General features: G+C 49.1%; 1 pseudogene; it reads left to right on the top strand.

Annotated features, from left to right (window-relative positions):
- Window positions 1–21,291, top strand: part of LOC136113000 (dynein axonemal heavy chain 9-like) — a 76,176-nt pseudogene that overhangs the window by 14,581 nt on the left and 40,304 nt on the right.

Genomic DNA, 21,291 nt, shown 5'->3' with positions numbered 1-21,291 from the left:
TCTCTGCAGGGGGTGGCACGTCCCCAGTGTTTCTTGCTGGAAAGCTGCTTGCTCCATAGCACCCCTCCTTCAGCAGGGCAGGCACAGAGGAGAGGTGACAGTGGCTCTGCAGGAGGTGGCTTGGGTTTGGTGACCCCATGGCCATTTGTGTGACTCTGAGTCATGTTTGTTCTTTCAGTGCTCTAGTTTTGCACCCTCTGCCACTGCTGGAGCCGTTTTTTTTAGCTAAAACATGGCATCTGGATCTGCTGGAGCTCAGCAGTAGCAATAGTAAAAGCTATTTCCTTGCACTTTGTCCTTTGGAAAAGAGACACATGACCTCATTTTTAGTGGTTTTGTCCAAGCTAGAACAGAAGGACTGTCACGGACTGTCAAGTTCAGTCTTTGATTTGGACTCTTTTACGTGTAGGAAAACAAATATAGATGTTACTCTTGAAGTTCAAAGGATTTATTACAATTGAAGCAAGAAAAGCAGTGCAAGGAGATGATGGAAATTACAGAAACCCAGTACTGTTGAGTTTGAAAAGGACCTCTGGAGATCACCCAGTCCACCTTCCCTGCTCAAAGCAGGCTCAGCTAGAGCAGGACTGTGACTGGTCAGGTGAAATATCTCCAAGATTACCTATGTCCAAGTGTGGAGACTCCACAGCCTCTCTGGGCAACCTGTGCGAGTGTTTTGAAACTGCCTCACTCACAACCAGCTCACCATGGAACCACAGGCTTGTTTTGACTTGAAAGTAGGTTGGATTTGGGACTCAGCAGGTGCATCCGTGGGTTTTCTGGATGATGGTGTGGTCTTCAGGCCAAGTGGTGGGGGAGAGGGTGTGGAAATAGTCCATCTTGCCTGTAGGCTGAAGATAGTGCCATGTGGGCTGTGGAAAGCCCTCAGGACCAAAGGGTCCCTCCCAGAGAAAGGGCCAACATCTCAGCCATGGGACAGCACAGAAATGTTCTCAAGCTTCGTGAGGACTTTGCCACGTTGCGATGGCTGAAGATTGGCCAGAGGAGTGGCTTAGTTCACGGTGAATAAGAGAGGGCATCTCTGGATCGAGGAGTTACAGGTACCTTCCTAGTGCCATCTTGCAGCCTCACAGCTTGTGTTTTGCCTTTGTGCAGGACTTTGAGCAGGATGCCTTTGGTTTCCAGCAGAAAGTAGAAGACATGGACCGTCGGCTGGGCACCATTTTCATCCAGGCTTTTGATGACGCCTCCAACTTGGACCACGCCTTCAAGGTTTGTTTATCGCTCCCTTGCTCTTCCCTAAAAGGGAAATCAGGGCACCCGGCTCGGTGAGAATCACGCTGAGGAGACCAGGCAGTGCTGGAGCCACAGGCACATGGGGCTGGTGTTTGCTGGTGGGACAGTGGGACTTGGAGCTTTTGGGCTGCTCTTGGTTTGGGATGCTCAGGCTGGTGGGTCCCTCACAAAGCTTTTGGATGCCAGGAGATATATTTGTGTCTCTCTCTGCAAGTCGGGGGAAATCATGCTTTTTCTAGGATTTCCTGGTGAGAATTGATATTGTTAGTATCAATTTGTTAATATTATTAATACATGGATCTGTTTCAGTTTTGGAAACAGGTTTTCTAGAAACAAAGCTGGTTTATTTATCAATTAATCTATCTTGCAGAAATAATAAATGGTATTTTTTTAAAAAAATCAATATAAGCATTTGTAGAAAAGACTTTAGCAAGTGACAGTGTTTATCTTTGTGAGTTTTTTGAAAAAAATAGAAAATCTTGAAGCATTTGAAGAACAACAGTTGGAATGTGGTCCAACCCCAGAGAAAGTCTGAGAGGCCCCGTAACAAAGGGAGCAAATTTCCTTTTTCCAAAGTGCCCATCGGTGCGGACAGTATTGAAGCCTCTGGGCTGGGGAGGAAGGTCCCAGCTGATCTCTCTGCAGGAGTCGGGGTTGTAAATTTTTCCCCTCTTCTTTTCCTGCGTGTTCACCCCAACAGCTGCTGGACATGTTCGGGAGCCTTTTGGAGCGACCGGTAGTCGCTGCAGATGCTGCTGGCAAATACTCCGTCCTCATCAGCATGTTCAGCAGGGCCCTGGACCACGCCAGGCTGATCTACTCCCGGCACATCCAGGCAGAGCTGAAGCTCGGTAGGTAGAACGTGCTGAGTAAAATGGGTTTTACAGGGAGTTTGATTGAGATTAATTTGGGGGGGAAATGATTTATTTTTCTAAGGAACCCAAAACTTTACAAATTGCAGATGTTTTCAGCCTCTGTAGCTCCTAGTGGCAATGGAAATGCCTGGGAAAGCTGTGTTCTTAGTATTAAAGCAAATAATTGGTTAGGAGTAAAAATACCCTTTTTCAAATGTGTATGCATGATATGTGACTGGGAATGGAGACACATGCCGAGCTTTTCTCCCAGCGAGGCTGTGACAGGAGGTTTCTCTCCACATTTGTGTGCTGCCTCCAACACCCCATGGGACCTGCAAACCCACTCATGTGCTCCTCAGAATGAATTTATTTTGTTTCCCTTACAATGCTTAAAATGCAAAGTATGCGAGTGGGACTTTGTAACCAAGGGTTTAATCAGCCTTTTCCAAGTTTATTATTCCCCGTGACTGTTGGCACAGGGGGGAATGGGTGGATTTCTATCAGATTATGAGGATTCAAGTGTGTCATTTTGAACAATAACCTATTTACTTGCCTCAGAAAGATCATACTGGAACGAGACAAGTCCTGGACTGGAGAGAATCATGGAGAGAATCATTTGCTGTGAATTTGTGGTTATTGTTCTGTGGCTGTTAGATAAGACGGACAGAAGTAACTCCTGGTCAGAAATCCCTATGTCAGTGTTTGTGAGGGGCGGGGAATGTGTCCCAGGCAAGGGACACCTCACATCAGCTCAGGTTTGGACATAGTCTGGGCTTCTCGTTCGATCTCAGCTCCTTATTCAAGATCCAGAGGCACTTGCCTTGGTCACAGACCTACATCAGTGTGGCAGATGTTGGATTTAAGGAAGGAAGCTGGGAAATCAGAGCAGTTTTCTGCAAATGAGGTTCTGTTGTTGCATCTTTGGGGTTACAAGTGCAGTGTTCAGTCAAATGCTGTTCCAATGTGCCCTCCCCAGGATCCCCCCTGTGCACAAGAACATGCCGCCGGTGGCTGGAGCGCTGCGCTGGGCGCAGGAGCTGCGAGCGCGAATCCAGGTGCCGTTTGATCACTTCAGGCACATCCCACATCTGTGCGTGTCTGTTCCAGCTAAGTTGCTTTATGACCACCTTGCTATCTTCTCTGTAATCAATCTGATTTTCTTTCTGTGGTGAACATTATCCCATGGTTATAGCTGAAATAATTCTTAGTCAAAGAGGTGTGAAGTGGTTGCACTGGTGCTTTTCAGCTTCCTTGTGATCATTATTTTTTTTAAGAAACTCATTAACTGGATTTGTTTTGAAGCGATTAAGAGGCACAGTGGGCTATTCAGCTTTCAGACATAGTTCCCGGGTTGCAATTGAAAGAGGTATCAGAACCTTTCCTGCTGCAATCCCACTCAGCATGTTCTCCAGGACCTCCTCAGCTGCAAGTCCTGGTTCTGGCATCATCCAAACTGTGAATAGCAGAGAAGTGCTGGGCTGGACTCAGCTGAGATGGGTCGATGGAGCTGGGTTTGCATGTTGGGGAGCAGACGAGCATTTTGTTGGGCAGAAGAAAACTTTCTCAGCGTTAAACAAAGGAGCCATCTCCCAAGATCAAGGAAAGAAACCAATGCTGGTATATTTATCACCCAAATGCTTGTTATAACGGATGGTGTCAGGGAAGTATGGCCTCATACTCACAGCTGGCACCACATGAGACAACATTTAAGAGCTCTGTAAGCAAGGCAGTGTTGGACTTATGACAACTGAGGATGTTCTAGGGACTGCACCTGGTAGCTCACAGGAATGGCTTCACGTGTGCTGGTCAGGATTCTGTGTAAATGGATCCACTTTTTTAATGTACTTGACCAAAATAACTTGACCGTCACTGTACCATGTTTGTAACCTTCTCTCACTGTATCTTGCCATTAAGTGTCTTTAAGTGCACAGTTATTCTGCAGCAGCAAAGACATTGGTGCAATGAAACAAACTCTTGGGCTGTTCCCAGCACAGAGCCCAAGTTATCATGTCTGATTTGAACCTAAATGGCAAATTTTTGTCCACCATGAAGGACCCAGATCTGCATTTCACACTGATTTTCTGTCCTCTGTTTAGAGTAGTTAATAACATGCTCTGCAACGGTGGTGACATGATGCTGTTGAAAGGGAAAAAGGATTAAAAAGGAGAAACAAAAGTGGTTTTGCTGGGATTTACTTGGATTTGCTCAGAGGACTTGTTTACTTCCAGCAGGTTTCTCAGCACTTGCCCAGCGGTGACTGCTCAGGCGCTCCTTTTTTCCAGCTTTTGGTTAAGTTAATTCAAGTTTTGTCAATATGTCCTCCAAAATCAACAACCATCTTGAGGAAAACTTGGATACTGTAGATGAAACAGTGGGGAAAAGACAGCATGATAAGAATTCCTCTGGCCTGCTGTTCCCTGGGCTGTACAGCCCTGGCAGCGTGGCCAGGGCTCTGCCTCCCGCACTCTGGGACACCTTTGCTCTTCGGTTTGAGGGGCATGAATTGGGCACCGCCAAGAGCTTCATCTGCCGGGAGCCACACTCTGCTTCTTTCTGTGCCTCTTTGACCTCAGAAAGTGGTGGCTGGTGAGCAGAGGTTGCCCTGCTCTGTGCAAACACCGGAGCATTGAGTATGTTACGGAGACCAGTGTTCCTCCAGCAGCTCTGGGCCCTTGTTCTTCCCCCAGGACGTGGTTCTCATTTGCCAGTTGCCATGCAAACACCCGCAAAAGGGCGCACTGGGGCTTGGAGAGCTTTTGTGCAGTGAAATGGTTTTGGGCGATATGGTGGGGTTGGAATGTAAGATCCCCAGCCAGGCTCTGCCTGCAAGGTGGTGCGTGGTTTTGGGAAGGGGTAAATAGAGACTGCAGCCTCACAGGGCTAAATGTAACGCTGAGCTTGTCTGTTGTGCCACCAGCTGCTTGGACTCTGCTGAAGGAAGAAGGGTGGTAGAGAAGTATGAAGAAATGATCCAGCTGCTCGACAGGTAAGTGGTGGCTCAGGCATGACTGTAACTATATGAAAAAAAGCCAAACCTTATAGAATCATAGAATTGTTTTGGTTGGAAGAGACCCTCATGTCCATCCATTAACACAACCCTGGCACTGCCCCGTGTCCCTGAGAACCTCGTCTCCACGTCTGTCCACCCCTCCAGGGATGATGACTCCACCACTGCCCTCGCAGCCTGTTCCAATGCCCGACAGCCCTTTGGGGAAGAAATGTTTCCTAATATCCAGTCTGAACCTCCCCTGGTGCAACTTGAGGCCATTTCCTTCTCCTTCTCTAAACCACCTTTCAGCACATTTGCAAGCCCAGGGCCTGAGAATGTCTCTTTCTAAGCCAGAAGGAATTTTGTGATGAGAGAGGAGGAGGAATCCTTTGCTACACACCACAGTCTTTCTGTGATATCTTGAAATGAGAAGTTTGCATGGGAGGGACAGGGGCTGTGCAGCCCAGCAGAAATGTTGGAACGAGATTCTTTTGGATGTAGGAGATGCTGTGGTAGAAAACCTGAGCTGACCAGAAGTCTCAATCCACTTGTGCCCATTCACAGTGTACTTACCGTGGCTGTAATGTGTGTGTTCCACAAGTGGGAGTGGGATTCGTTGCACCTCACTTAATATCTTAATGTTTGATGCTAAAACTGAACTGATTGCTCTGAGCTTTTGAATGTTTGTCCCCAAATTTGAATCCTCTGCTAAGAATGGTACTTGGGGGATCTTTGTTTTCCTGACTTGATGCTGTCACTGGTTTTCAGGTGTTTGTCTTTGAAGCCAAGATCTTTATGGAGGTGGTGTGGGTGGGTTTTAAATATTCCTTGATGTTCTTCAGCCCTCAGAAGTGGACTTGGCTTTTATTTGGTTCTATGTCTTGGTGTGCGGGCTTGGCAGCTACGTGGTGGATGTTTTAATTTGTTTGTTTGTTTTTCGGCAGGTATCAGGAGAAGCTCTATGCAGACTGGTCCCAGACAGTCTCTGAAAAATCACAGTACAACCTTACTCAACCGCTTATCCGGCGAGATCCAGAAACCAAACTGATCACAGTTACTTTTGATCCCCAGGTAAGAACTAGCTTTCCTGTCTGCTGGAGGGCACGTCTCCAAGCTGTGCCCCACCGTGCATGGCAAGTCTGGTGGGATCGCTACTAGATCTGTTCTGCTGAGGTCCCTGGAGCATCTGTTATGGGTGACATGAATTAACCATCCCCTTTGTGGGCTCTGTCTCCTGGTAAAATATCAGGATTACAGTTTAAGCAGCGCAGATTGTAATTAAAGCCAGAAAGTCTGTGAGTAGCCAGATGTTAACTGGTGTCAACATCTCCAGAGCAGGTTGGTTTGACGCTGGTGTGGGGAGCGTAGGAGCATCATCCTACAGACGTGGGTTCGTGTTATGTTTACCTGAAATCTGAGCTTCCTGAAAGGGTATAAAAATCCCAGGAAAGGTTTGTTTCGTTACTTCAGTGTTGTGGCTGTTGGATTTCCTTAATTGTGGTGCAGGAGGCTTCCAGTAGGTCTCTGTTCCCTAGGGCTGCCCTCTCCAGCACAGGGAGGCCTGACCATCCCCCTGCCCAAAGCAGAGGCAGGGTCCAAGCCAGCAGAGTGCAGAGGTGGATTCAAAGGTTCTGGGGCCTGATGAGAGCTGGGGCCTCTCAAATGTGAAATGCCATTTGCTGCGGAGGTGCTGAATCTCAGGGGCCTGGGAAAACATCAAACACTTCCCCCTTTCCCTGGGACTTGCTGCTGTTAGAGAAAAGTGTTGAGGTTCCAGAGCTCATTCCAGCTTGGCTCTCAGACAAAGGATTTGTCCAGCTCCTTGGAATCTCCTTGCTAAGGTGGGAAGCAAATGGCCCCAGGGGATGTTTTCCACCCTTCACCCTGGTGCCAGGGTTTGGAGCCTGTGACGTGCTGAGCATGTTCTCAGCTCCAGTCTCTGAGTGCTTCTGCGCTGCTCTCAGCTTTCCGTACTGAGGACTGCCTCATGTCCTCAGGTGCCTGCTTAGCAGCCCCTTCATGCCCTTCAGAGCAGATAGGAGCACCTCATTTTGCCTAAAGGGAGGATGTATTTGCAACCCTTCAACATTAAAGAATCTTCCAGAGCTCACCTTCCATGGAGGAGAGGGAAAGAGGGTAAGACATCCTTGACACCATGGTGGGGATGTCTCAGACATTCCAGTGCATAAAAGGGAGGGGAGTTTGGTTCTATCTCACTTGGCCTCCTGCTCCCTCAATCCCCTGCTTTTCCCTTCCTCCCATCCCATCCTCTTCCATCCACCTCCTCAAACTGCTCCCTTCACCCTTCTGCGCTCCGTCTTTCTTTCCTCTTCTTGTCATTGTGGACATAGTCACTTTAGTATTGTAGATACTCCTCACCCCTGCCATTGCCCATACAATATACTGAATTTCTGTCACCCAGCCAAAATGTGCCGTTTCAGGAGCATTTTCCCTCTCACAAGCCACTAAACTGAGCAAAGATTTTTTTTTTTTGTCTTAGAAGTGATATATTGCGTTGGAAGACCTTGCTGCTCCGTTTGTTGCAGGGACTCACTTCTACTTGGGTTTATAGTTTAATAACCCACTCAATCCCGTTCCATCACAACTCAAAGATGCTTTTGGTTGTGCCTCCTCCTGCAGGCACAGTATTGCTGAAAGACTGTATTGATGAGGAGAGCTGAGAAGACCAGAGATCATCATGGCTTTTAGAGGCTGCACAGGGTTTGCTGGCTGGGTAGTTAACAGAGCTAGATGTCTTTGATTGGGAAGCAAATCAGAGGCAAAGATCAATGGGAGGGAGATGGTCTGGACTAGGAGGCGTCCAGGCCCTTCTCAGAGCGTACTGCTTTGTGAATAAAACAGCAGGAACCCCCTAAGATCCCCAGAATTGACGGGAGGGTGTCTACCAGGTGAATGGGGAGGATTGTCTCACATTCAGCTCTCTGCCTTGTTTCTGCAGCTGGTGTCGGTGCTGAGGGAGGTGAGCTACCTGTCTGGCAGCCGGCTGGGAGCCATCCCACCCACGGCAGCAGAAATCTATTCCTCCAAGGAGTCATACCGGCAGCTGGCGGCCAACTTGGAGCTGATGGTGAACAGATACAACAAGGTCCTGAAGACAGTCCTGGAGGTCGAATACCCTCTCATACAGGAGCAGCTGTGGGATATTAACTTGAAGCTGAAGAAGGCAGAAGAAACACTCAACTGGAAGATGGAGGGTGAGCTAGCTCTGTGTTAGGGCAAAAGAGGCCGTACAGGATTTCACAGAATCCCAGACTGGTGAGGGCTGAAGAGACCTCTGGAGATCTCCCAGTCCAACCCCCCTGCTCACGCAGGGTCACAGAGCAGATCACACAGGTGGGTCCAGGCGGGTTTCAATGTCTCAGAGAAGGAGACTCCACACCCGCTCTGGGCAGCCTGGGCCAGGCTCTGGCACCTCCCAGCAAACAAGTTTCTGCTCATGTTCACATGGAGCCTCCTGTGTTTCAGTCTGTGCCCGTTGCCCCTCACCCTGGTGCTGGGCACCACTGAACAGAGTCTGGTCCATCCTCTGACAGCCACCCTGAGATATTGATCCCATTGATCAGATCCCTCTCAGCTTCTCTTCTCCAGCTCAACAGCCCCAGCTCTCTCAGCCTTTCCTCAGAAGAAAAATGCTCTAGACCCCTCAGCATCTTGGTAGCCACCGCTGGGCTCTCCCCAGTAATTCCTTGTCCTTCTTAAACTGGGGTGCCCAGAACTGGACACACCACTCAGATGGGGCCTCACGAGTGCAGAGCAGAGGGGGAGGATTCACCTCCCTCGACCTGCTGGCCACACTCCTACTCACGCAGCCCAGGTACCATCAACCTTCTTGGCCACAGGGCACATTGCTCATGGTTAACCTGCTCACTTGGGTCTCATCAGATTCCTCCCATGTCCCCAGCCTCCATCACCTGGTTCCCAGTGACAGTTCACAGCAGGGCAGGGGACTCTCCAGCAGAGCCAGCACTGGGGAGACAAAGGGCAGCCCCCAGCCTGCCTGCTCCTTCCCATCTTACCTTGATCTGCTTGGGCTGGGGACAGGATCCTGATCCCTTCAGCTTCCCTCTGGGCTTTTGGGGAAGAGAGGCTGCCCTGTGATGCTGAGGAAACGGCAAGATTGGGGTTTGTGAGAGCTGGCAAGGCTGGGGTTGAAGAGTCTGCTCCCTGCCCGTGCCAGCCCAAGTGACCCACTGTGTGGTCATGTCCCTGTGTCCCCAAGGCACTGCTTTCTCCCTGAGTTGTGCAGGGACTGGGACCCCTTGGCCCAGCCATCTGGCTTGGGACAGACTTCTCCCGGTGGGGGCCAGGGCCACCTCGTTATCCTTTCCAGCCAGATGAAATACTGTGGTTAGTGGTGAGGTTTGTGCACCGTGACTTTGGGATGATTTAACCAATGTTCTTGCTTGATCAGTTTTAACTGCAAAGCAGAATGGAGGAAGACAATTTGTTTCCTCTTGGTGAAAGCAAACTGCTCGCTGTTGGAATATATATTTCTGTCATCAGGCTTGTGGTATGAACAGGAACAAGTGTCCTCCCTTGGGAACTTGCAAAGCAGAATTCCTCATGCTGAAAAACTCTTTCTCCATTGCACAACAAAGATGAAGGGACTTTCCTGCAGATGAAGTTCCCTGAATCTAAATGCAGCCCTCGCTGGTACCTTGGGCTGTCACAGCCTGTGTTTGTGGGGCTGTGGGTCCCTGCTCTAGTGACAGTGGCAGGAACACTCAGCCTGTTGTCCTTGTTCTCTCTCTGGTAGCAGATTAAATCTGGGTACGGGAAAGGGGGAAGTGTCAGACGTCCCCACGGTGCTGGTGCTCCTGGCAGAAAACAGAGGCTGCAGCTGTACCATGGATTGTTGGGGTAGGAGGGAGCTAGAAGTGACTCTTTTGGTTGAGGTGGTAAGTCTCTTGTGTTAATGATGGGTGAGAAATACATGAAACCGTGGGGGAAAAGTCTTATGGAGAGTGCACAAGAGCTTGGCCATGCAGCTCTGAAAAAAAGTAGTCAATCATCTCATTTTTTACCAGGTGTCTGGGATCACATCTCCATGGTGATGGATGATGTCCATGACCTCGAGCAGAGGATACAGAAAGCCAAAAACAATGTTGAGGAGATCCAGACCATCGTGGGATCGTGGGCGTCGCCCATATTTGTGAGAAGAGATTGTAAAAGAGAATCGCTGCTGAGCCTGGAGGACTGTCAGGACCGCCTGGAACGGCGTTACAGCCTTGTCCGAGAGTCAGGGCAGAGGATTCATCTGCTGGTGAAGGTGAGGGGGGACCTTCTCCAGGGGTTTGTTGACTCTTCATAGGCTCTGGGTGTCTCTCCGCTCTGGTGAAAATGTCCAGAGCTGCTTCACCTTAAAATTAACTCCCTTAACTCATTTGAAAAACTTACCCGTTGTTGATTAAGGAATACTTTGATGGGTGAGCTGGTACAGCTGAGTGTGCGGGGCTGCTGACCAGGCACCGAGTTTGGAGCAGGAGTGGGAGCCGATGCAGCCCAGTCTGGCTCCCAGTCCTGGTTCTTGTGAAGCCACTAGAGGGGAGTCGTGCATCAGGCTTTGGGATCCTGCTCAGAGGAAAAACTCCTCCGAAATATTCACCTTAAAATGGAGAGGCAGCTGGCTGTGGCTGACCTTTCTGCTTTAGGCTTGTTGTTCCTCTGTGGGAGCAGGAGGTGACGCTGTCAGTCCAGGGAGAAGCTGAGTAACAAGAAAAAAGCTGCTGTCTGAACCCTGGGTTTTTTCCAGTGGCTTTGCCAGAGCTGAGAGTCCTCTTTGCAGAGCAGGAGAAAGCCCAAATCTCTGCGCCTCACCTGCCCAGAGGTTTTAGCGTGTCAGGGACAGCACCTTGGCTGGAAGGCAGATGGATTTTAGGTCCAGCCCACTCCTGAGGGTCACCATCTGGCCTTGGACTCTGGAGAGACTGGGCTGACCCTCTCTGGGACACTGAGCCCTTGTTGCTCACCTTACTTCACTGTCTGCACTCAGCCTTGGGCTTCTGACCCACTTCTGTACCCTCTGAACCCACGGCGAGGATTTTACTATGCCCACGTTGTCCTGCTGCTACAGCTGTGACAGGCTCAACCACCTCCAGCTACACCCAAAAGATGGGAACACTTCCTAAATTGACCGGAGAGAACATGGGGCTGTGGCCAAGGCAGAAGGGCTGGCACCGCTGCTCTGGTGGCTCACAGGGCAGGACCAACTGCAAAGCAGCATGAAGGTCCTGGGGAGGGAAAGGCACCGTGGCCCAAAATAGGATGTCCCCATGCCTCTGTCCTGCTGTGCTGGTCAAACCTGGAGGAACAGCAGCAAAGGGGCCAAGAGCTGGTCTGCTGTGTTTCCCTTGGGTGTTCAGGTCTTCTTTTGAGCAGGTGAGTCTTCAGGCTGCTGAGAGAAGAGCACAGAGAGTTTGGGTACGTGCACCCACAAGCACAGGCAGGACAGTGAGATGCTGGCTTGCATTGCCCTTTTGCACCAGGATGAGGCCTCTGGAGTAAAGGTTCAGTAGAACACCAGTGACAAGGGGGCATTGTCAAATACAAGGGCATGGGACGGTGAAGAGGGGGTGGTGCTTTCAAATGGGCATTCCCATAGTGTTCAGTCCTGTGAAGTTCCCCTTTCTCTTGTGTCAGCAAAATGTGGAGGTGAGTCTGCAAGGCACCAGAGCCCTGGCTTGCTCTGTTAACAGTTTAATCACTCAGCGTTGATGTGTAAAGTTGGGGAGCAGCAACTCTGGGTTGACTCAAGCCCAGTTGGCAATGCCACTCTATCTTGAGGAGGCTGAGGCCAGACCTTCTTGCTCTCTGCAACTGTCTGAAAGGAGGTTGGAGCATGGAGGGGGTTGGTCTCTTCTCCCAAGTAGTAAGAGATAGGATGAGAGGAAGTGGCCTCAAGTTGCACCAAGGAAAGTTCAGATTGGATATTAGGAAAAAATAATTCACAGAGAGGATTGTGAAGCTTTGGAATAGGCTGCCCAGAGCAGTGGTGGAGTCACATCCCTGGAGGTGTTAACAAATGTACAGATGGGGTTCTTAGGGACATGGGTTAGTGGTGGAGTTAGGTTATGGTTGGATTCGATGATCTTGAGGGTCTCTTCCAACCAGAATGATTCTATGATCTCATGTGTGCCAAGCTGCCATGCCACTGGGAATGGCACCCTCTCCTGTGTCCCCAGAGATGAAATACAGCCAGCTTTGAACCCCTGGCAGCAGACTGCAAGCTGGACCTTACGTTTTTTTTGAGCCCGTGCCTGTGTTGAGAGCCCCTGGCAGGCTTAGGAGAAAGAGCCCTCAGAGGGCATAGCAAGGCCGGAACAGGATCACGGCAGAGCCTGGGAGGTGCAGGGGATGGATACCCAGGCTGGTCTTGTGGGTGTGGAAGAGGAGACGCAAGAAGGATGGGGCCATTCTGTGGCCTAGAAAACCGTGAATTTCCTGACTGTGAACTTGCCTGGAGGTAAGGAACGCAATAAGCTGAGAAGGGAGGCTGTAAGCCAACCCTTTGTCTTCTGATCCCAATCTTTAACTATTTTCACTTGGTTTATTTCAAAACCCTTTTCTGAATTTTAAAGTTCTCTTGTTTTGAGATGACCATTTGTAGGGCAGAGGTGTAAGCAGTCCACTTGGAAGGACTCATCCACCCAAGGTAACATTATACAGGCCACAAGGACTGAGGCTTCATGCATTGGGATGAGCCTTTGGCCCAGGTCTGCAAAGCAGCCTTGAGCCCTTTGGCCTCAGAGAAGAGGGAGGAGAAGGTTGCAGGGCTGCTAAGTCTCTCACGCACTCCATTTTTACCTTGTGATTATTTTGAGTTGCTTCAGATGACAAAGCAGCCCTTGACAGAAGGAGAAAATTGTGGCCATGCTACCAGCAGCAACATCCGTCTGTCTGGTTTCTCTCCCCCCGCAGGGCTGGTACCTGTGTGCTCATTGCCATGAGTCCTCAGCTGTGGGCAGCTCTTGTAGGACAGACTCAGCCCCGCTGTATTTCAAAGTGTCGTCTTTTTCTTCCAGGAAAACCAGAGCCTCTTACTTGCAGACCCAGCATCTGACATCCGGAAGGCCTATGTGGATTACGTGGATGAGATAGTTCTGGATGGATTCTTCACTGCCATTGAGTGCTCACTCAAGTACCTCCTCGAAAACACAGGTAACTGCTGGTTCCTCAGCTCTGGCCGTGATACCATCTTCAGTCTCACCAAAAGGAAGTTTCTGTTTTGTGCTTTGACTTGTGGTGGTCTTTCTACTCTGCCTCTTGCATTGTCTACAGCAAGTGCTGGAGGAGCCTCCAGACTCAGAGGGTAACTCTGTCCCCTGGTCACTGGAGCAAAGCCTTGCTCAAGGGAAGGGACAGAGATGACTGTGCACCATTTGCTGGGATTTGTGAACAGACAAAATTGAGGCATCATTCCAAGTCTGTTCTTGGGCATCAGCCATCTCCTGACCTCCCATGCACAAAGCATCAAGGTGACACAACCTTTCGTTTGTGGAGAGTCTCAAGAGTTGGTTCTGTGGATGAAAGACATGAAAGAAAAACCTCCATCACTGAGGAGTGAGGAGAGGGGTCACCAAAGCAGAGCTCCTGCCTAAGGCTGCCACGGAGGGTCACTCTGCTGAGAGCAGCTGTGTCCAGCTAAAGCACATCTTCAGAACGCTTCCCTCCTGGATGTGGAGGCACACTGAGCTGGAGAATTGCATCCAGTTCCTCACCATCTTGTTAAAAACAAGCACATAATTTCACATCTGTGAAACCAGTTGGTGTTTTATTTTTTCATGCCTTTCTCCACTAAATTAAAGAGCCTCTTGGTTCCTGTTGTTTTTCTCCTCTTTAAGTACTTATGCGCTGTAATTGTTCAGCTCTCAGACTCCCTTTTGATTAGCTGAAGAGCCTGGTCTCTTTAAGGCTTCCCTCCACAGCATTTTTCCGGTCCTTAAATCACTTGTGTCTCATCTGTTCTCCAGTATCTCCTGTGGGTACCAGAACACCAGCTGGTTTGGCAGCCTCCCCTCTGCGTTGTATGCAGACACAATGTCACTGGACCCAGCGAGTGGGTGTCCCACCTGCCTGGTGTCCCTGTGGGGCATGTGTGTGTCTTGTGGTGGGATGTTAGTGGTGGCTCTAGATCACTTTTCTCCCCTTCAAAAATAACCTGGCACCTCTGTTCTTCCCTACCAGATCCCAAGGCAGGGCTTCCTCCCCTGTTTGAGGTGCAGCTGGATTTGGTGATCCCAGATTTGATATTTCAACCCTCCTTGGACCCTGGCACAAACGATGGCTTCTACGACGTGGTGGAAGGTCTTCTCAACGACATCTACCGGATCTCATCGCTGGTGCCCAGGCTGGCTGAGCACAGCGGCTTCCTCCACTACCGGGTCCGTGGCTGTGGAGCTCCCTCACGCTGTGTGGCAGTGAGGAGGTGCCACGCTGCCCCCGCATCACTGCGAGCTCCTCTCCTCTTCTCTCCAGGCTGACATGGAGGACATGGCTGACCTGGCCGACATGCGCCATGAGCTGATGGGGCGTGTGCAGGCCGTGATGGCGGCCTGCTGTGATTACCGCAGTGCCTTCGACCACTACTCCTACCTGTACGGGGAGGACAGAAAGGAGTTCTTCCGCCAGTTCCTCCTCTACGGGCACATTCTCACTGCGGCAGAAATCGAGGCCCATGCAGAGAACGGGGTCCCTGAGTCACCTCCCACGCTGCAGCAGTTCCGAGAGCAGATTGACTCCTACGAGAAGATCTATGAGGAGGTGAATCGCATCGAGCCCATCAGCATTTTCCAGAGTTGGATGAAAGTTGATGCTCGGCCTTTCAAAGCGTCTCTGCTGAATGTGATTAAACGGTGGAGCTTGGTGTACGGTGGAGCTTGGTGTTCAAGCAGCATCTCATGGACCACGTCATGCACAGGTAGGAACCGTTCTACCTCTTCTTCCCAGAACCAAAGTGGGTTTCTCTTGTGTTGGCTGGGCTTTATCATTTCACACTGATAAGCAAAAGGCTAATACAGGAGCAAGAGGAGGGGGCACACACCCCCTGCCAGCTCCATCGCATCTCTGCTAACTTTCATCCCCTCGTCTCTGCTGGGAGCAGCTGGTCCAGCTGAGTGTGTAAAGTGCAAACAGTTCCACGAACTCGGTACCATCGACATCCTGCGAGCTGATGCTCCTACGACCTACTGTGTGGTGTTGGACAGGATGTCTGTTTGTCTGTTCATCCTGGTCCAACTAATCTAATCTCTTCTAGGGCTCTATGCTTATTTTGTTGAATTTGCCATCAGTAAAGCTGCATTAATGCCATGAGATACTTGCTCCGTTTCTAAATGCAGTGCTCTTTTGAGTGCACTCTTTGTAAAAAAAGTAATTTGGGTTGCCTGGCATGAGCAGTCATGGGGAGGCAGTTTCAAGGTTACAAAAAGGAGGAGCTTTGGATGTAAGTTTTGAATGAACATGTGTTCCCTGCTCTGAATAGCTGCTCAGCCGCCTGGTCTCTGCAGGATGATGTGTTAGGTGATTTATTTGAGTAGTAGCAGCTGAAGGATGCCACAGGGCTTGGATGCTTACGAAGAAATATTTACAGACATATGTACTAGTGAAGGCTGCTGCGTGTGGTGGCTGCTGTGATCTCTTGTGTTCTTTTCAGCACGATAATTCCTGTGCAAAGAGGTTTTTGCATAGGTTAGAACAGGCATTTAGGAGTTCTTATTAAGAGCTCCTGACTCAGCAGTTTAGTCTTTAATAGGTGAAGTGTTTAGGGCTATGTTTTGGTCCAGCAGCATCCACAGAATTTAAGCGGGCACTTCAAAAGTAAGCGTTTTGAGAAGGGAAGAATGGAAAGGACCAAAGATCCAGGAGCCCATCAAGCTCTGCTAACAGTGTCCAGCAGCTGGTGAGATCAAGAAGCAGGTAGGGAAACTTCCCCCAAATAGTCTCCTTGTCTCTAACCATTCATACCTGAGGACTTTGAGAGTCATGGGTTGTACCTTTGTATCTAAAGACCTGGATGGATTTTTTTTTCTCCCACAAATGTTCGGTTGCTTTTCTGAACCGCTGTGAATTTTTAACATCTGCATCCTTCTGCAGCAGAGACTTACCCTCTGAAATAAGGCAGCGTGCGAAGAAGAATCCCTGTTTGTTGTAGCTTTACAACCTACCAGGTTCATTTGTTGAATTCTTGTATTGGAAGAGATGACATGAAAACTGTCCTTTCAAATTCACTCTCTTCAGACCACAGACCCGAGCTCACAGGTCTCCCTTATAGAATCATAGGATAGAGTCATAGAATCTGTTTGGTTGGAAGAGACCATCAAGATCACAGAGTCCAACCATAACCTAACTCTGGCGCTACCCCATGTCCCTGAGAACCTCATCTATATGTCTATCCAACCCCTCCAGGGATGGTGACTCCACCACTGCCCAGGGCAGCCTGTTCCAAGGCCCGACAGCCATTTCTGTGAATAATTTTTTTCCTAATACCCAATCTGAACCTCCCCTGGAGAAATTTGAGGCCATTTTATCTTATCACTTGCTACCTGAGAGAAGAGACCAACCCCCTCCATGCTCCAGCCTCCTTTCAGACAGTTGCAGAGATCAGGTCTCCCCTCATCTCCTGTTCTCCAGGCTGAACAGCCCCAGCTCCCTCAGCTGCTCCTCGTAAGACTTGTGCTCCTCAAATGCCTTTTCTCCAACCTGTGAAGTCCCAACCCATTTATCCGTTCCTCACAGGAAGCTGTACCACATCTATGGATCCCTGTGAGCATGAACTGTGGTTCTGATGCCCTCAGCATGTTGCCATGTGATGGGCAGAGTTAGCCAGGCCTTTCCCTCTCCGTGCCAGTCCAGCTGCCTGGATGATTCCGGTAGGAACTGCTCTCATTTGGTGCTTTCCTGTTTTGTGTTCTACAGCTTGTCTGACCTGGACGAGTTCATAAAAACTGCTGACAAAGGTTTGAGCAAAAAGGTTGAAAAAGGCGATTATGATGGTTTGGTGGAGATCATGGGGCATCTCCTGGCCGTTAAGGAAAGGCACAGTGTCACCGATGCCATGTTCGAGCCCCTGAAGCAAACCGTCGAACTGCTGAAGACGTATGAGCAAGAGCTGCCGGAGGAAGTCTATAAGCAACTGGAGGTGGGTGAAAAGCTGCGGTGGACACGGCGGTTTGCCAAGTAGCCAGCGTCAAAGAGCATGAGCTTAAGAGCATTGCAGGAATATTTAAAGCCCCACTCCCTGTCATTAGAGGGCCTCAGTGGATAGTATTTTACTATTGTGGGATGTGCCTTAATAGCTCTAAATTTTGGAGTTATATTGAGGTTTTTCTTTTAAAGCAGAGATTAAGCCTTTTGCTATGTATGAAAAACATAGAATTGCCTGCTCCAACTCTCAGCGATTACTCTTGAAAAAAATTAATGCATTTTCAAATACATCTGTTAATTAGTTTGAATTATAATTATTTTTAAATAAGCCAGTTCTTGGCAACTGTGGAGATGGGAAGGATAATGTTGGCAGAGGAGTCGCCTTCTCATAGGACTTCAGTCCTCCACTAGGTCTATAACACCCAATCTGCTTGACCCAAAGGACATCACTGGGAGCACGTTATGAAAGTATTTCAGCACCTTTCCACATCTGGCCCTGATGAATCAATTTTTCTTTGGGGAATTCTTCTCATTTCTGGACAGGGGACCATGAGGTGAAGGTTGGAAAAGCCTGTGGGATGCCCAGCCAGCCTTGGGGAACTGGCAGCAGTCACCATGTTACGGTGGAGGAGCGTGTGGCTGCGTACTGATGGATACCCCTTAGTCACGGGGCGTTGTGTGCAGAGGGCTCTGTGTAGGACACCAGGTTTAAGGCAGAGCTTTTTGGGGAGAAGTTCCTCCCTCTGCTGCAGGCTTGGATGGGACCTGAGCGGGGTTTAGCAATCCCCCAGTTTTCTGCTGGTGCAGCCGTGATCCACGGATGGTTGTATCACCAAATCTGACACGGGTAAGGGTCCTAAAGATAACTGGATTCCTACAGACACCCTGAAAAACAGAAGAGCTGCATTAAATGAATGTTTTGGCTGCTACAGCAGCTTCAGTTCAGCATAAAAAATGGTGCTATGGGGAACCCAGCTCTGCTGATTCCTCTGCCCAAGAGCTGCTTGCTTGGTGCCTGTTTGTGCGTGTAGATTTGAACAACTGATTTATTTCTCTGACAGAAGAAATGAGGTATGCAGGGCAGCCATTCAGATGTAGGAGATAACAAAACAGTTTCGTTCTTTCTGGCAAGTGACAGCAACACATAGTTGAATAATTCATTCACTGCTGTACACAGTAGGAAAACCAAAGTAAGTTCCTCCAGGTACCGCTCCCTCCATGGCCATGAAGATGGATGGGCTGGAGCTGATAGTTTGTATGAGAAGGACAAGGAAGCAGCTCCATGTGTGCCCTGCTATGGTCATGGATAGTGATTTCTACAGAGACTGGAACATGAAGTGCCAGAAAGAGACCCCTCAGGAGGGACTGGCCCTGCTCTGGCCGCCTCTGCTGCCTCCAGGTTATTTCGCTTCTTTGCATGGTGTTGGTGCATCTCCATTAGTCTTCTCAACTATGTGCACTGGGATGAAAAGAAGCCCAAAGTCTTTCCTGTAGGCTGGCACAGTACCTGGGGAAGTGGGAGAGCAAAGCTGTGGGACTTGAGGACAGCAGAGCCCTGGCTGGTGTCACTGTCTGGGGTGAGGATTTGGCTCGAGAAGTCTAGTGAGAAGAGAAGAAATCAAATCTCTTTCTAAATAAAATCCCAGGTGCAAAGGGTGGATTGTTAGCAGTGCTGTGCACCAGCAGCTTGGATGCAGTCCTGAGAAAGAAACTGTCTTATTTAGTACTAATATTATACAGTCAGGCTGGAGGGATTTGCCCCAGAAAGCTCTGTAGAAGTCCTTCTGGCATAATATCTTCTGCTCTAAGAGCTGGCTGGAAATTTCCCAGGCTCTGTTTCTTAATTAGCTCTGGGAAGCCGGACGATCTGATGAACTTGCATCCTCAGCCCACCCTCCTGCCTCCAGCCAGCTCTGGGTCCTGCTGGGCTCGGTGTCAGGAGAACTGTGCTCTCTCAACCACTGAGCCATCCTGGGAGCCCAGGATCTGGTCTGGGACCCTTCTTCTGAAGTTATTTAACATGTTTTTGCAATCAGAGCAGTCAGTTTTAAAGTCTCAGTCTTCATTCGTCTTCAAAATTGTGGATAACTGATAAGTTTTATCCCAAATTGTGTTTAGCTTTTGCATCACAACAAAACTTCCTTGGAATCTGTTGCTTTTCCTGTTCTGTGATTGTCCATAAACAGATCAGTCACATCTTATATCAAATAGCAAATACTGCCTACCGTCATTTAAATTTTGCTTGCAGGAGCTGCCAGAAAAATGGAACAATATAAAGAAGCTGGCGATAGCTGTGAAGCAGCATGTGGCTCCTCTGCAGGCGAACGAAATGACAGTTGTGCGCAAGAGCTGTGCGGCGTTTGATGTTGAGCAACACAGATTCAGAGAGCGATTTCGGAAAGAAGCACCATTCAGGTACAGTGAAATTATAACATCAGAGAAGCCCTGAGGAAGAAAAGCTTCATGGGATCATCTCGGAGTGTCCTGAGGATGTGTTCTTGAACCCTTGCATACATTTCCTACCTGCTCACGGTGTTGTATCTGTTATGCCCTGGGTGTTTTGTCCCTGCAAACACTGTAAGGTGTTAGCAAGAGATTCAATCTGGATGCTGAGTGCACAATATTGCTTAAAGGGGTTGTCAGCAGTGCCATGTGGCTGCACCATCAATGGGTACTATAGATGTATCATGTCTGCTTTGTGTCTCAGAGGCACCATTTGTTTTATGTTTTCTTTAGAAGTTGTTACAATATCACTTATGAAGAATAAACATTTCTTTCTAGGTTTGACACCAAAAAGCCTTATCAACTGCTGGATACAAAGCACATTGAGATTAAACAAACGGAGTCAGCCATGACCTCGATTTATGAATCAGCTGGTCTGTTTGAAGTCATAGTGCCAGACTATAAACAACTGAAGCAGTGCCGAAAGGAGCTGTGTCTTCTCAAAGAGCTCTGGGATATGATCTCCCTTGTGGGCACTTGCCTTGATGACTGGCAGACCACCAAATGGGCGGATATTAACGTGGAAAACATGGATCTGGAGTGTAAAAAGTTTGCAAGAGAGATTCGGAATTTGGATAAGGAGGTGAGGGCGTGGGATGCTTTCACTGGGCTGGACAGCAAGGTGAAGAACATGCTGACGGCCCTGAAAGCTGTGGCAGAACTTCAAAATCCCGCCGTTAGGGAAAGGCACTGGAATCAGCTGATGCAGGTGACGGGTGTGAGGTTTGTGATGGACTCGGACACCACGCTGGCTGACCTCCTGAAGCTCAACCTCCATAACTTTGAGGATGGGGTTCGTGGCATTGTGGACAAAGCGGTACGAGAAATGAGTATGGAGAAAGTCCTGAAGGAGCTAAAAATGACTTGGAGCACCATGGAGTTTCAGTATGAGCCTCACCCCCGGACGAACATCCCGTTGCTGAAGTCAGACGAGGAACTCATAGAAACTTTAGAAGACAACCAGGTGCAGCTGCAGAATTTAATGACATCCAAATGTATCGCTTTCTTCTTGGAGGAAGTGTCCATATGGCAGAGGAAGCTGTCCACAACAGATTCCGTCATTTCTCTCTGGTTCGAAGTGCAGCGTACGTGGTCTCACTTGGAGAGCATATTCATAGGCTCAGAAGATATACGGGCACAGCTTCCTAAGGTATGAAATCCCAAATCCTATTTTTCCTGTGTGGAAAGCGTTGAAGAAGAGCCTCCATTACACAGAAGAAGGTTGTCTATATTGCCGTGTTCCCCCAAGCAGGACTGTTCTCTTGCTGCATTGCTTTCTTGGAGGCTCCCTTAATGCTACAGCAGTTTCCCCAGTGTTGCCCCAGGATGTTTTTGTACTGTTGGTTGTGCCTGAACCCTGCTGAGAAACTGTTTTTCCTCCCCTCCACCATTGCACAGCAGATGCAGAGTTCCTGGAGGCTGAGCAGGAGGCTGCTGGCTTCCTTCAGTGATACAGGCATGTTCCCTCTTTCCTTGGAGGGGAGAAGACGGAGATAATTACTCAGATGGTGCAAATTGTCAAATCAGAGC

This window comes from Patagioenas fasciata, unplaced genomic scaffold (genome assembly GCF_037038585.1).
Source record: "Patagioenas fasciata isolate bPatFas1 unplaced genomic scaffold, bPatFas1.hap1 Unplaced_17, whole genome shotgun sequence".
Classification (NCBI taxonomy): domain Eukaryota; kingdom Metazoa; phylum Chordata; class Aves; order Columbiformes; family Columbidae; genus Patagioenas; species Patagioenas fasciata.
Note: the sequence above shows the minus strand (reverse complement) of the source record. Positions and strands in the feature narration are given on the sequence as shown.